The 15,955-nt window shown below is 39.2% G+C and overlaps 1 pseudogene; it reads right to left on the reverse strand.

Annotated features, from left to right (window-relative positions):
* Nucleotides 1–1,034: 1,034 nt before the first annotated feature.
* Nucleotides 1,035–3,124, reverse strand: LOC145509086 (CREB-regulated transcription coactivator 2-like; annotated as a pseudogene).
* Nucleotides 3,125–15,955: the final 12,831 nt, after the last annotated feature.

The following is a 15,955-nucleotide window of genomic DNA, read 5'->3' on the forward strand; positions in this document are numbered from 1 at the left end:
TGTTAAAACTGAAGATTTCTTAGGAATCTATTTTATTTTTATTTTACTTTATTTTTAAACTGTAATAAAACAATTTTATTTGTATAATTTTTATCTGTATATCCATAATGAGTTACTACCTTAGTTTTGTGAAGAATAACTTTTACTAAAGGTGATACTATTTTTTTTCTTCCAATTCTATCAAGATGTAATTGATATAGAGAACTGTATAAACTTAATGTATACAGCATAATGATTTGACTTACATACATCATGAAATGATTAGCACAATAAGTTTGGTGAATATCCATTATCACATATAGATACAAAATTGTAAAAAAACAGAAAAAAGGTTTTTTTTTCTTGTGATGAGAACTCTTAGGATTTACTCTTTTAACAATTTTCATAAATAACTTAAAGCAGTGTTAATTATATTTATCATGTTGTACATGATAAATGTACATTTATCAGGTTGCACATTACAATACTGGTATTATCTTATAAATGGAAGTTTGTATATTTTGATGATCTTCACCTAATTCCCCCTTTCCTTAATCCTCATTTCTGATAATCTCAAAGGTAATGTCTTTATCCATGAGTGGTTTGTTTTCTTCTTTTTTTTGATTTAATAGAATTTTCTATTAACATATATTTAATAAAAAATAATATCTACTCTGGCTCACTTCTCCATTGCAAGGGGAAGAGTGGTGAGGAGGGGCTGGCACTGCCCACCCCTAGGCATCCGGACAAGCCCTGCCTCCAGGGCTCCACTCTACCCCCCACTTTCCAACAGGCTCTGACGTCCAGATAGACGGAGGTTTAAACTTACAAGTGCTTTAGGCCCTCCCTTGAGCTCCTCCAGCACCCCTGCCTTGTGTAAAATTCAGGGGCCACCTGGGAAAAAACCCTTGCCTTTTCTTATTCTTGGGATCCTTCATTCATGTCAGAAAGAGGATCTGGGGGCAGAGAGTGGCATCTTTGCTGGCTAGGGGGAAGGGAGGGAAGGGACAGTGATGGGGGACAGGACCGAGAAGAGGAATGGCGATGAGGCGGCCTCACTGCAGCCAGTCACTGCAGAACAAGTCCTCCACAGCCAGGTCAGGCAGCAGGACGCAGGGGTCGCTCAGCATGCTGAGCCCCTCCAGGCCCAGTGGCTCCATGCGCAGCTCCTCCTCCAGCCCTAGCCCCAGCCCCAGACCAGCTGCTGACACCTCGAAGCCCAGCACTCAGGCCAGGGCTGCTGCAATCTCCTTGGAGAAGCCTGGGGAGGCGTCTCCCGTGAGGATGATGTTAGGCCCTGAGCCATAATGGGAACAGTGGGTTACGTTCTGGTGGTTGAGGGCATGAGGGTCCTGGGGGACACTCACTGGCCTCTCACCCCGTAAGGATCCAGGTCGATGGGTTCTCCATGCTGAACTGCTCCAGGTTCCCCAGGCTGAAGTCACTCATCAACTGGTGGTAAGACTGTTGCCCATGCTCACGGGGCTGGGGGGGGTACAGTGACCCCTACAGCAGCTGCCTGCCCAGGGGCTGACACCATGAGGGCCAAGCTGAGCAGGCCTGAGAGGGCAGCCCTGGCTGCTGCAGAGGCTTTGGGGTGGGTGGCTAGGTGGGCAGAACCAAACTTGGGGGGCTGTATGGATATGGAGGCAGCCACTGGTTGGTGGGCAGCTTACTGGTATCCAGGGGCACACCCTGAGTGATGGAAGACAAGGTGGGTGACATTGTTGGCGAAAACTGTTCGGGCAGTTGCTGTTGGGACCTTCTGGCATTGGCTGGGCCTGCAAACTATGGGGACTGAGGGGCATGTGGTGGTGGCGGGGGAAGGCCCCGGGGGCAGAAGCTGAGTAAGGTGGGGGTGGGGGTGGGAGGGGTGGCAGGAAGGGCAGAACCAGAGATGAGTCGGAAGAGGAGGAAGAGGAGGAGGAGAGGGCCGGGGCACTGAGCAAGGGGGTGACCCAGGGAGGTGGTAGGCAGTGCATGGTGGGCGAGGGCTGGGGCACTGAGCAAGGGGTGACCCAGGGAGGTGGTAGGCAGTGCATGGTGGGCCAAGGAGGAGGCAAGCAGTCGTGAGGGGTGACTGTGGGAGCCCTGGAGCTGGGGCTGAGGACTGCTCAGGGAAGCCTGGAGGTTGGGATTGCTTAGGGAGGACTGCAAGGATGGGTGACTGAGAGGTGAATGAAGTTCTGGCACATCATGGCCTGGGCCTAGGCCCAGGCCCCCACTGATCCCCAGGTGGGTCATGGTGTGGGTAAAACTGGAGGGACTGTTGCCCCCAACTCAGGCTGAGACAGGCAGTCTCCTTTGGGTCCAGGGGGTGGGCAGTGGTGGGGGAAAGTGCAGCGTGGTGAGGTCAGGTAGGGAGCCTCCCGTGTTCATGGCAGGTAGGAGGTCAGGCACAGTAGCAGGCTTGTCAGGAGACAGGAAGATGTAAATTCCAGGGACTTCACAGGACCGAGGTCGGGAGGAGGATGAGGACAGCTTCTTAGCATCCCATGGTTTCAGCAAGTGCTTACCATCTAGCAAGTTCTCCTCAATAGAAGGGACTTTGGCGTCTATCTCGCCATCCAGAAAACCTCTATGGCGGATTGGCAGGACCCTGGTGGGCGTAGGGCCTAGATAAATGTCCGGAGGGCTGGGGTTCATCATGCTTGTGTGAAGGACAGAGTCAGAGCTTGTTCTGTTAAGTGCAGATAGTAGTGGAAATTTCCCTCTCTGCAGGGAAATTGCCCCAGGGCATTGTCCTCCACTATCTGGACTCCAGGAGAGGAGATAAATAGGCCAGACTACAGGGAGAGCTGTCAATGTGGTGGGGGTAGCGGTGAAGTGGGGACACCATTCCTCGGGGATCTCGCTACACCTGTTCCACCAGCCCATGGTGCCGAGTGCTCCGAGGTGAATCCAGAGGGGAGTGGAAGGGACTGTGTAACTCGGCCAGGCCACAGCCAGTCTGGTTCATGTTGGGCAGAGAGCCACCATAACGGGAGCTCCTTGTGTGTGCCAGCCGCAGTTTTGGGGCCTGTAACTGGGTGGAGCCGATGTCCATCATCACCTCCTCAAAGGCCACCATCTCCTCGGCCTGATACTGCTTCTGCAGCGCGATCTTCTCACTAACCTTAGGCGGATTGGAAGCTGAGGCCGTGGCCGAACCGGCCCATTCGCTACGAATATCGCCATCTTTCTCCCCCTTCCCTCCCCGCCACCCTCCCAATACAAGCCTCCGCCTCGCCGTGGGCCCCAGCCCGGCTCTTCCAGCCATAGCCGCTGCCACCTCTGAATTTTTTCTTTCTTTCTTCTAAAGTATAATTGACCTACAACACTAAGTTATTTCCTGGTTACCACATATTAATCTGATATTTCTAACTATACAAAATGATCACCATGATATCAACATACAAAGAAACTATATTTACTATATTCCCCATATTGTACATTTCATACCTATGACTATTAACTGAAATTTCGTACTTCTTAATCTGCCTATTTCTGTCCCCACCACCCCTCCTCTCTGGTAACTACCTATTTGTTCTCTGTATCTACGACTCTGTTTCTGTTTAGTTATGTTTGTTCATTTATTTTGTGTTTTAGATGTCACAAACAAGTAAAATCATGCACTATTTAGCTTTGTCTGACATTTCACTTAGCATAATACTCTGTCAGTCCATCCATAGTGTTGCAAATGGCAAGATTTCATTCTTTTTTATAGCTGAGTAGTAAGTACTGTGTATGTATAAATATAATATTTTATATATATATATATCTTCTTTATACATTCATCTGTACTTGGGGTGCTTCCATATTTTGACTATTATAAATAATGGTGCTATGAACAGTGGGGTATGCAAGTTTTGAATTAGTTTTTTTTTTTATTCAGATACATACACAGAACTGGAATTGGTGAATCACATGGTAGTTTATCTTTTTAGGTTTTTTGAGGAAACTATATGGTTTGCTATAGTGGTTGCACCAATTTACATTACCATCAATAGCATACAAGTGTTCCTTTTTTGTCATATCCTCTCCAACATTTGTTATTTTTGGGTTTTGATGACAGTCATTCTGAGAAGGGGGAGAAGATAATTCATTTTGGTTTTGATTTGCATTTCTCTGATGATTACTGATATCAAGCATCTTTCTATGTGCCTGTTGGTCATCTGTATGTCTTTTTTGGGAAAATGTCTATTCAGATATTGTCATTTTTTAATTGGGTCATGTGTTTGCATGTTTGACTTGTATGAGCTGCTTAAATATGATAGATTAACTCCTTATTGGTCATGTCATTTACAATTAATTTTCATTCAGTAGATTGCCTTTTCATTCTGTTGGTGGTTTATTTTGCTCAGCAAAAGCTTTTAAGTTGAATTAGGTTACATTTGTTTATTTTCACTTTTGTTTCTTATGCCATAGGAGACAGATCCAAACAAAGAAGGCTATGAGTTACGTCCAATAGTTTTCTGCCTATGTTCTCTGCTGGGAGTTTTATGGTGTCTGGTCTTATATTTAGAACTTTAACTCATTGCCAGTTTATTTTTGTGTATAGTATGAGAAAATGTTCTAATGTCATTCTTTTACATGTAGCTTTCCAGTTTTAGCACAGTTTTTTGAAAAAAACTGTCTTTTCTTCATTGTGGATTCTTGCCTTTTTTATTGTAGATTAATTGACCATAAGTACATAGGTTTATTTCTGGACTCTTCATTTTGTTGCACTGATAAATGTCTGATTTTGTACCAGTACCACACTGCTTTTATTCCTATAGCTTTGTAGAACAATCTGAAGTCAGGGAGCCTGATTCTTCCAGCGATGTTCTTTCTCAAGAATTTATTGGTCTGTGGGATATTTTTTGTTTCCACATAAGTTTTAAAATTATTTGTTTTAGTTCTCTGACAAATATCATTGGTATTTTGATTAGGACTGCACTGAATCTCTAGATTGCCTTGGATAGTATTCTCATTTTAAAAAATATTAGTTATTCTAATCCATGAGCACAGTATATTGTTTCATATGTATGTGTTATCTTCAAGTACTTTCATCAGTGTCTTATAATTTTCCAAGTACAGATTTTTTATCACTTTAATTAAACTTATTCCAAGGTATTTTAATTTTTGATATATATGATATTTTTTCTTAATCTTTCCGATATTTTGCTGTTAATATATATTCAGTAAATACATGACAGATTTCTATATATTAATTTTGTATCCTGTAATTTTACTGAAGTCATTGATGAGTTCTTATAGATTTGTATGGTTTAAGAGGATTTTTTATAGTATCATATCACTTGAAAACAGTGACACTTATATCTCTCCTTTCCGATTTGGATTGTTTCTTTTTCTTGTCTTACCACTGTGACTCACTTTAGTTCAGTTCAGCCACTCAGTTGTGTCCGACTTTTTGCAACCCCATGGACTGCAGCACGCCAGGCTTGCCCGTCTATCACCAACTCCTGGAGCTTGCTCAAACTCATGTCCATTGAGTCGGAGATGCCATCCAACCATCTGATCCTCTGACATCCCCTTCTCTTCCTGCCTTCAGTCTTTCCCAGCATCAGAGTCTTTTCCAATGAGTCAGTTCTTCGCATCATCTGGCCAAAGTATAGGAGTTTCAGCATCAGTCCTTCCAATGAATATTCAGGACTGATTTCCCCTAGGATGGACTGGCTGGGTCTCCTTGCAGTCCAAGGGACTCTCAAGAGTCTTCTCCAACACCACAGTTCAAAAGCATCAATTCTTCAGCACTCAGTTTTCTTTATAGTCCAATTCTCACATCCATACATGATTACTGGGAAAACCATAGCTTTGATTAGAGGGGCCTTTATTGGAAAATTAATGTCTCTGCTTTTTAATATGCTGTCTAGGTTGGTCATAGCTTTTCTTCCAAGGAGCAAGTGTCTTCTAACTTCATGGCTGCAGTCACCATCTGAAGTGATTTTAGAGCCGAAGAAAATAGTCTCTCACTGTTTCCGTTGTTTCCCCATCTATTTGCTATGAAGTGATGGGACCAGATGCCATGATCTTCGTTTTCTGAATGTTGAGTTTTACGCCAACTTTTTCATCAAAAAACCTAGAGAGTTCCAGAAAAACATCTACTTCTGCTGTGGCTAGGACTTCCAATACTCTGTTGAAGAAAAGTGGCAAGATAGGCATCAGTGTGTTGACCCTGGTTTTATAGGAAATGCTTTCATCTTTCACTTTTGAGTATGGTGATAGCTCTGGGCTTATTGCAATGTTCTATATAATCTTGAGGCATATTCTCTCTGTACTGACTTTATCTTTTTAATCACAAATAGATGTTGAATTTTGTCAAAAACATTTTGTATTTATTGAGATGATTGTATTTGTTTTATTCTTCAACTTGTTAATGTCTTGTATTACATTGATTGATTTTTGGATATGGAACTATCCTTACATTTCTGGTATGAATCCATTTGATCAAGGTGTATGATCCTTTTAAAGTGTATTTGAATTTGGCTTGCTAATATTTTCTTGAAGATTTTTACATCTATGTTTCTCAGCGATACTGGCCTGCAACTTCCTTTATTTTTTATATCTTTGGTTTGGTATCAGAGAAATGCTGACCCTGTAGAATGAGTTATGAAGCATTTGTTCCTCTACAGTTTTTGGAATATTTAGAGAAGTATTGGTATTAACTCTTTGATAAATGTTTGGTAGAATTCACTTGTGAAGTTACCTAGTCTTGGATTTTTTGATAGTTGGGATTTTTTTTTTTAAATCACTAATTCAATGTGATTGCTGGTAATTGTTCTGTTCATATTCCTGATTCAGTCTTGTGATACTGTGCAGTTCTAAGAATGTGTCCATTTCTTCTCTGTTGACTATTTTATTGGCATATAATTGTTCTTAGCAATTCCTTATTATCCTTTGTACTTATGTAGTGTTAGTTGTAACCTCTCTTTTTTAAATTCTTATTTTATTGATGTGTACATCTCACTCACTTTTCTTCATCAGTCTGTCTAAAAGTTTAACAATATTGTTTATTTTTTCAAAAAACCAGCTTTGAGCTTCATTGATCTTTTCTATTGTATTTTTAGTATTCACTTATTTTTGCTCTGAATTATAAGATTCATTTCCTCCTACTAACTTGTTGGGTCTTTTGTTGTTGTTGTTTTGCTTTCTTTTTCTAGTTCCTTTAGATGTAAGGTTAGAGGTTTTTTTTTTTAGATTTTTCTTGTTTTCTGATGTAGGCTCATGTCACTATAAATTTTCATTTTAGAACTTTTGCTGCTTCCCAAAGATTTTGGGCCACTGGGTTTTCATTTTCATTTATCTTCAAGTATTTTTGTTTCCTTTTTGATTTTTTCACGGACCCATTCATTGTTTAGTAGAATATACTGTTTAGCCTCCACATATTTGTGTCGTTTGAAGTTTTTTTTTTTCTTGTTTTTGGTTTCTAGTGTCATAGCATTGTAGTCTGAAAAGATGCTTGTTATTATTTCAATCTTCTCAAACTGACCAAGAGTTATTTTGTAGTGTCTCATGTGATCTTGCCCGGAGAATGCTCCATGTGCAATTCAATATGAATTCTGTTGCTTTTGGATGGAATGTTCTTTTCAAATCCATTTGACCTAATTTATCACTTAAACCAGTGTTTCTGTGTTGGCTTTCTGTCTGGATACTCTGTCCATAGATGTACATGAGGTGTGAAATCCCTTTCTATTACATAATACTGCTTGTTTTTGCGTTATGTTTGCTGTAGCGCTCAGTTGGCTCAGTCATGTCTGACTCTTTGTGGCCCCATGGACTGTAGTCCACCAGGCTCCTCTGTCCATGGAATATTCCAGACAAGAATTCTGGAATAGGGTGTCATTTCATACTTGAGAAGATCTTCCCAATCCAGGCATTGAACTTGCATCTCCTGCATTGGCAGGCAGATTTTTTTATCACTAGGCACCGCAACATTTGCTTTATGTATTTAGGTGCTCATATGTTGGTGGTGTGTATTGGAATTATCACTTGATAATTATGTTACATTCTTCATTGGTTTTTACGGTCTTTGTTTTAAAGTCTATTTTGGCTCATATAAGTATTGCTACTTTGACATTCTTTTTGTTTCCATTTCCATTTTCATTCCCTCACTTTCACTGTGGGTCTTTAGATCTGAAGTTAGTCTCCTGTAACTAGCATATATATGGTTTTTGCTTTTGTGTCCATTGAGTCCTTATGTCTTTTTATTGGAGCATTTAGTCCAATTTATATTTAAAGGAATCATTTATAGATATGTACTCACTGCCATTTTGTTGTTTCAGGGTTTTTTTCATGACTTTCTCTTGTTACATTCTTATCTTTCCTTTTTCTTTGCTTGTGATTTGATGATTATCTTAACGGTATATTAGATTCACTCCTGCTCTTACTGTATGTATCTTTTACAGAATTTTAGTTTGTCATTACCATGAATGGCAATATAATTAAATGGCTACATTTTCCTGAGAATTTTATTATTATTTTAAATATATGTTGACAGTTATTTTTCAAGACAAAAAGCATGGAGCTGCACCAGTGAAATACACTTCATGATAAGCACAAATGAGAACCATAAGATAGTTATGATCAAAACTTAGTTCATAGAGGAAATATTTTGGAGCATATTATTAAAAATCTTAGGTATGTGCTCAATTTTTGAAAGGCTTATGTACACATAAATTGAACACACTTAAAAAAAAAAAAAGACAAGAATCAAACATCTCTATAACCTTTCCAAAGAGATTTAGTCAAATATATGTTTAAATAATAGGTTATGAAAAAATATAGAAAATACTCTTTAGATGAAAGTGTTCAGAAAAAGAGTATACTAACAAATTATCAGAAATAATTCCCCCAAAACAAAAATTTTAAATTGCTAGTCTATTTACCACTTGTTTGCTTCTCATGAAGTTTGAAGAGGTACCTATAATTGGTATTTCTCAGTGATCAATGCAAAGAAATATAGAAATACAATAGAATGGGAAAGACCAGGCATCTCTTCAAGAAAATTAGAAATACCAAAGGAACATTTCATGCTAAGATGGGAACAATAGAGTACAGAAATGATATGGACCTGACAGAAGCAGAAGATATTAAGAAAAGGTGGCAAGAATACACACAAGAACTATCCAAAAAAGATCTTAATGACCCAGATAACCACGACGGTGTGATCCCTCATCTAGAGCCAGACATCCTGGAGTGCAAAGTTGAGTGGGCCTTAGGAAGCATCACTACAGACAAAGCTAGTGGAGGTGATGGAATTCCAGTTGAGCTATTTCAAATCCTAAAAGATGATGCTGTGAAAGTGCTGCACTCAATATGCCAGCAAATTTGGAAAACTCAGCAGTGGCCACAGGACTGGAAAAGGTTAGTTTTCATTCCAATCCCAAAGAAGGAAATGCCAAAAAATGTTCAAACTATCACACAGTTGCACTCATCTCACATGCTAGGAAAGTGTGGAAAATTCTTAAAGAGATGGGAATACCAGACTATCAGACCTGCCTCCTGAGAAATCTGTATGCAGGTCAAGAAGCAACAGTTAGAATCAGACATGCAATAACAGACTGGTTCCAAACTGAGAAAGGAGTACGTCGAGACTGTATATTATCACCCTGCTTATTTAACTTATATACAGAGTACATCATGAGAAATCCTGGGCTGGATGAAGCACAAGCTGGAATCAAGATTGCTGGGAGAAATATCAATAACCTCAGATATGCAGATGCCACCACCCTTATGGCAGAAAGCAGAATGGAACTGAAGAGCCTCTTGATAAAAGTGAAAGAGGAGAGTGAAAAAGTTGGCTTAAAACTCAACTTCAGAAATCTAAGATCATGGCATCTGGTCCCATCACTTCATGGCAAATAGATGGGGAAACAATGGAAACAGTGACAGACTTTATTTTGTTGGGCTCCAAAATCACTGCAGATGGTGACTGCAGCCATGAAATTAAAAGACACTTGCTCCTTGGAATAAAAGCTATGACCAACCTAGACAGCATATTAAAAAGCAGAGATATTACTTTCCCATAAATGTCCATCTAGCCAAAGCTATGGTTTTCCAGTAATCATGTATGGATGTGAGAGTTGGACTATAAAGCAAGCTGAATGCCAAAGAATTAATGCTTTTGAACTGTGGTGTTGGAGAAGACTCTTGAGAGTCCCTTGGACTGCAAGAAGATCCAACCAGTCCATCCTAAAGGAGATCAGTCCTGAATATTCATTGGAAGGACTGATACTGAAGCTGAAACTCTAATACTTTGGCCACCTGATGTGAAGAACTGATTCACTGGAAAAGACCCTGATGCTGGGAAAGACTGAAAGCTGGAGGAGAAGGGAATGACAGAGGATGAGATGATTGGATGGCATCACCAACTTGGTGGACATGAGTTTGAGCAAGCTCCGAGAGTTGGTAATGGACTGGAAAGCCTGGCATGCTGCAGTCCATGGGGTCGCAAAGGGTCAGACACGACTGAGCAATTGAACTGAACTTTGGACCATGCTCCATCTTGATGCTTTCTTTCAGATTACTCACTGGTTTCTTTGTCAATATTTTGGCTTCTTTCTCTTTTTGCTCATTGATAATAGTTCCTTCATGCTCTCTATCTTACTGACAGTATCATTTAAAAATAAAGTGTCTTTGGAATGATTTTCCTGTAAAACATTCTCTAATGACTTAACTTCAATAACATTTTGTCTTGTAACTTTTGGACCTTTGACTAGCTTCTATCATCTTTTTTTTTTTTTTTTGACAAAATCCATCAAATCTTGGTGAAAAGAAGACAGAACTTTTATTTTTTTTTTATTCCTAGATTTTTAGTCCAATAATACCTTGAAGCTAACATTTTTAAACTTTGTATATAACACAAGTACAAAGTAAATTACTTTTAGAGTTGAAGAGATGATTGTTGACAGACTTGGAGGAGATTCCAAACCCCTTAATTTCTCTGAAAAAGAGGCAAAGATTTCTTGCATTTTGCTTTTTCTGTACTACAGTTTCTTAATTTTTAAAATTTTTACATATGCCTAAAATTCCTAGGGGCTTCCCTGTTGGCTCAGACAGAAAAGAATACCTGCAATGCTGGAGACATGGGTTCAATCCCTGGGTTAGGAAGATCCCCTGGACAAGGAAATGGCTACACACTCCAGTACTCTTGCCTGGAGAATCTGATGGACAGAAGAGCCTGGAGAGCTACAGTACATGAGCTCACAAGGAGCTGGACATTACTGAGTGACTAACACTTTCTAGCCATAACTCTCTCTCTCTCTCTCTCTATATATATATATATATATGCAAGCTGTTCTGAAAATTTTCATTGACTTCTTTACTTCAGCTTTCTTCTGTCATCTCCCATCTTCATGCAAAGGAGTCACAAGTTTATATCTCCAGCATTCATAGCTCTAGTCTCTCTGAAATTCTAATTTACGTGAGCAAGCACCACAAGATATGTTAATGTGCAGAACAAAACAAAATATATACACAGTCAGATAAAACATGCAAGTATGAGCACAAATAATAAAAGACTTCATTAAGGGGAACTATTACAACAGAGAAAATGCTCTTACCATCAAATTTATAAGTATCTTAAAAATCAGATAGAAAGGGAGTTTGTTTTTTTTTTTTTTTTAGAAAGAATAAACAGAACTAGCAGGAGCTAGGTGTGAGGGAGTGGGATGAGGCAATGGCAAAATCAGAGAGTTGAGCAGCAAATGTTTTCTTTGTAGTTCCTACTCTTGAGAGCTTGCATAAGCTCAAGAGCAAGTCAAAGTTCAAAGGAAAGAAGAAAAGCCTAATTAAATGTTGGATAATTCATATTAGCAGGCATTTTGCTTAGACTGGTTAGTGAGAAAGAACACTGATATTAATTTCTTATTAAGCAAATAATATTCAGATTCTTTAGAGGAAAATTTTAGCGCATCACACCCCAAACTTTTTGGCACCAGGGACTGGTTTCATTGAAGACAATTTTGCTGCAGGAGGGGATGGTTTCAGTATGATTCAAGTGCGTTACGTTTATTGTGCACTTTATTTCTATTATTATTACCTTATGATATATAATGAAATAATTATACAATTCACCATAATGCAGAATCAGTGGAGAAGCTATAAATACAGATAAAGCTTCGCTCACTTGCCCACCGCTCATCTCCTCTGTCCAGCCTGGTTCCTAATAGGCCATGGATGGGTAGCATCCATGGTCTGGCGATTGTGGATCCTTGATTTAGAGCATCTGTCTCTGGCATTGTCATGGTAATCAAAGGGATCATCACCAGGGGTGTAGCTAAGTTATATGAAGTAAGGTGTTTTCCTGGAAAAAAAAAGAGGTAGGGAATTCTTAATCATCACTGGTTTCCAGGTGCACAGGGATCAAGTAAAGTTTAACACTGCCAAAACAAATACCAATTTCTGTTTTACTTCATGGACTACTATTTTACTTCATTAAAATATTTCATTTTTATAGCTTCTCCATTCTCAACAGTAATATTACTAAGTGATCAGCAATTCTGACCAGTACCCACTCAGAGGATCTTTGAAGTGATTGCCCTTGATCAAAAATCATTCCAAATGGAAGCATGCAATGTACGCTTGGGAAAAAATTATTGGCACTTTCTCATTCTCTACCCTCTTTCTGTCAATCAGTGTTACTTGTACAATAACTTTTGGTTTTGGAAGACTGCTATAACATTTCCAGGGGAAGATTAAGTCCAAAATACTTTTCTACAGTCAGATATCTCACTCTACAATGTACTATTCAACATCCATATACTGCTTTGTAATCGCTTTTTTTCTGTCCCAACCTCTTTACATTCCTAAAACCCCTTTCAGTGTGCCTTCTAGAATGCTCCATTGCCAGCAACTCCCTATGCAACCTCAGATTCTTTTTAATCTGTCCTGTGTTCATCACCCTGATGACACTGCTTCCCCTGTGTTCTCTCAAGTAGTTGCTTTTTCTTTCATAACTGAAGTTCCTATAGCTTGAATAGCTCCAGGGGAAAAATATAAGCTCTCTGTCAGTATATTTATCAGGTTAACATTACATTTATAAATTAACCTATGGATAATTAATATCTTTTTATATTAAATCTACATAGCCAAAAACACCAAAAGAATTTTCATTTTTTTAAGTCTCCTTTGGTTCTGTCAGAGCATTTTAATTTTCCCCATATGGATTTTACATCTTTATTAAGTTGATTCAAAGGTATTTTCGTTTACATTGCTGTCTTAAACAGGGTATACTTTTCACTATATTGACTGTGCATGTGAGCTCAGTCTCTCAGTCATGTCCAATTCTTTGCAACTTTTAATTTTATGTAATCATGGTGATCGTATGGGGCTTATCTTTGGATACAATATGGTGGATTTTACTGCCACACTTTTAAGACTGAATAATACTTGTTTCCTTGGAATAATCCCACCTGGTCATAATGTATTGATCTTTGAGATGATAGAGTGCCTTGACCTTTGCTCTTAGTGCATGTAATTTTGATCACCTGTATCCATTCTATAATCTAGCTCATTGGTTCTTGTCCCTTCATCATCTATTTTCTTACTTGACATTTTAAGTCAATACTATTATTGTCTTATTTTTCTTAATTAATGCTTCTAATATTATTCCCTATATTTCTTCTGGTCCTATAAATTTACTTTAAGATTGCTCATTTTATTATCTTTTGGTTATAGTGGTTGCTATGCTACAACACCTTTTTTATATCTTTTTTCTTAATGTACTTTTTCCTGGGGACGCTGACTGGTTGGCCTAGTAATTTGAAGATGAGGTTGTTTCCAAAGGAAGAGAGCCCTCCTGAAAAAGAGAGTTTTCCATGAGGTGGTCACTATCTCTCGTTCTGCTGTGCACACCATAGTTGGGGGTCCCAAAATAATCCTGATGTTGCCCCACTATTCCTAGTCAACACTAGGCTGGATGAAGTTATTTTCTGCTTTAGAAAGAAAGCACTGTGGCACCAATCCACAAAACTCAATGATAAGAAGACAGTTCAGTTCAGTTGCTCAGTCACGTCCGACTCTTTGTGACCCCATGGACTGCAGCATGCCAGGCCTCTGTGTCCATCACCAACTCCCGAAGTGATGGGACTGAATGCCATGATCTTAGTTTTCTGAATGTTGAGCTTTAAGCCAACTTTTTCACTCTCCTCTTCCACTTTCATCAAGAGGCTCTTTAGTTCTTCTTAGCTCTCTGCCACAAGGGTGGTGTCATCAGCATATCTGAGGTTATTGATATTTCTCCTGGCAATCTTGATTCCAGCTTGTGCTTCATCCAGCCCAGCGTTTCTCATGATGTACTCTGCATAGAAGTTAAATAAGCAGGGTGACAGTAGACAGCCTTGATGTATTCCTTTCCCAATTTGGAACCAGTCTTTTGTTCCACGTCAAGTTCTAACTGTTGCTTGTGACCTGCATACAGATTTCTCAGGAGGCAGGTCAGGTGGTCTGGTATGCCCATCTCTTTAAGAATTTTCCACAGTTTCTTGTGATCCACACAGTCAAAGGGTTTGGCGTAGTCAATAAAGCAGAAGTAGAACTGTCTTCTTATCATCTCTTTTTCAGGAGGGCTCTCTTCCTTTGGAAACAACCTCATCTTCAAATTACTAGGCCAACCAGTCAGTGTAGATGTTTTTCTGGAACTCTCTTGCTTTTCTGATGATCCCACTGACGTTAGCAATCTGATCTCTGGATAGGAAGACAAGAACATACTTAAAAACCTTTTCCCAACCACACATACACATATCCTTTGCCCTATTCCACTCCTGGATGTGTTTTAGCAAACATACTGTCACCTAATCATCTTGTATTCGTCACCCTTGGTGTTTCTCATTTTTATGAGTTTAACAAACCCATCAGCCTCCTTAGGCCTTCTGTATCACATCAATAATGGAGACTGTATGAGAACAAAAATTAGATTCGTGCTAGCTTACCATATTTTGAGGAATCATAAATATCGATGCACATTTTCTACTAATAATTTTTTAATCATTATACTGATCCAAAGCAATTGAAATATGAAAACTGATTTAGGCAACGTGATGAAACTCCTAGCACTTGAATTTAAGCACTAGTGCTATGTTTAAAGTAAAGGAGTGACTTAGTTTAGTATTTTACAAGGTCTAATAAGATAACAAGATCAGAACTAAACAATTTCAGAGTATCTAGCCACACTCCATAAGAGCCATAAATAAGCTCATTTGGTCTCCAGATAGCCCCTAATGGCTATCTTTCCTAAAAATCTAAGGAAAAAGTACTAAGTTAGTTCATATTGCTACTGTTGCATCTACTAACATTCTCTGATGGAAGTACTTTTTCTCCCCAAATACAAGTATCCAGTTTGCAGGACTTCCCTGGCAGACCAGTGCTTAAGACTCTGAGCTTCCACTGTAGGAAATATAGGTCCAATCCCTGATCAGGAACCAAGATCCTACATGTCATGTGGTGTGGCAAAAAAAATTAAAAAAATGTATCCAGTTTTCTTGGTGCCTCATGGGCTTTTAGAATATCATTTCTGACACGCTTCATCTGTTTTCATAGTTGTTCTGCCCTCCCTAGAATGTTGCATATCTGTTGCTTTCTAGACCCTATTTGACTGGGGAGTGCCTGCTTCCTTCCCCATACTATCAGTGAGGGAGCATTAAAACTTATTTAATCTATAGTTTAAAAATCAGTTATAAATCATTTATAATTTATAAATTATATATATATATAATTTATAAATATCAGTGTATATGTCCCCTCATTTAATTTACATTTCTACTGCTACAGTTCACTTATAATCAGTCTAATACACGGCTTATTGGAATCTGTGTTTTCTTATGAGGTACAATTGATAGTGGGGTGTTTACTAACAAATATCAGCTGGGCCACATTCTGGATGACTCAAGTTCTGTTCTCTCACCTAAAATTGAAATATCCTGTCCTGGGGTTCTCCCCACACACTGGGGATAAGGTGTGGAATGGTGTCCCCTCTTATTTCAGAGCAGATCTCTTA

This window comes from Giraffa tippelskirchi, chromosome 6 (assembly GCF_054371585.1).
Source record: "Giraffa tippelskirchi isolate mGirTip1 chromosome 6, T2T-mGirTip1v1.2.pri, whole genome shotgun sequence".
Lineage (NCBI taxonomy): Eukaryota > Metazoa > Chordata > Mammalia > Artiodactyla > Giraffidae > Giraffa > Giraffa tippelskirchi.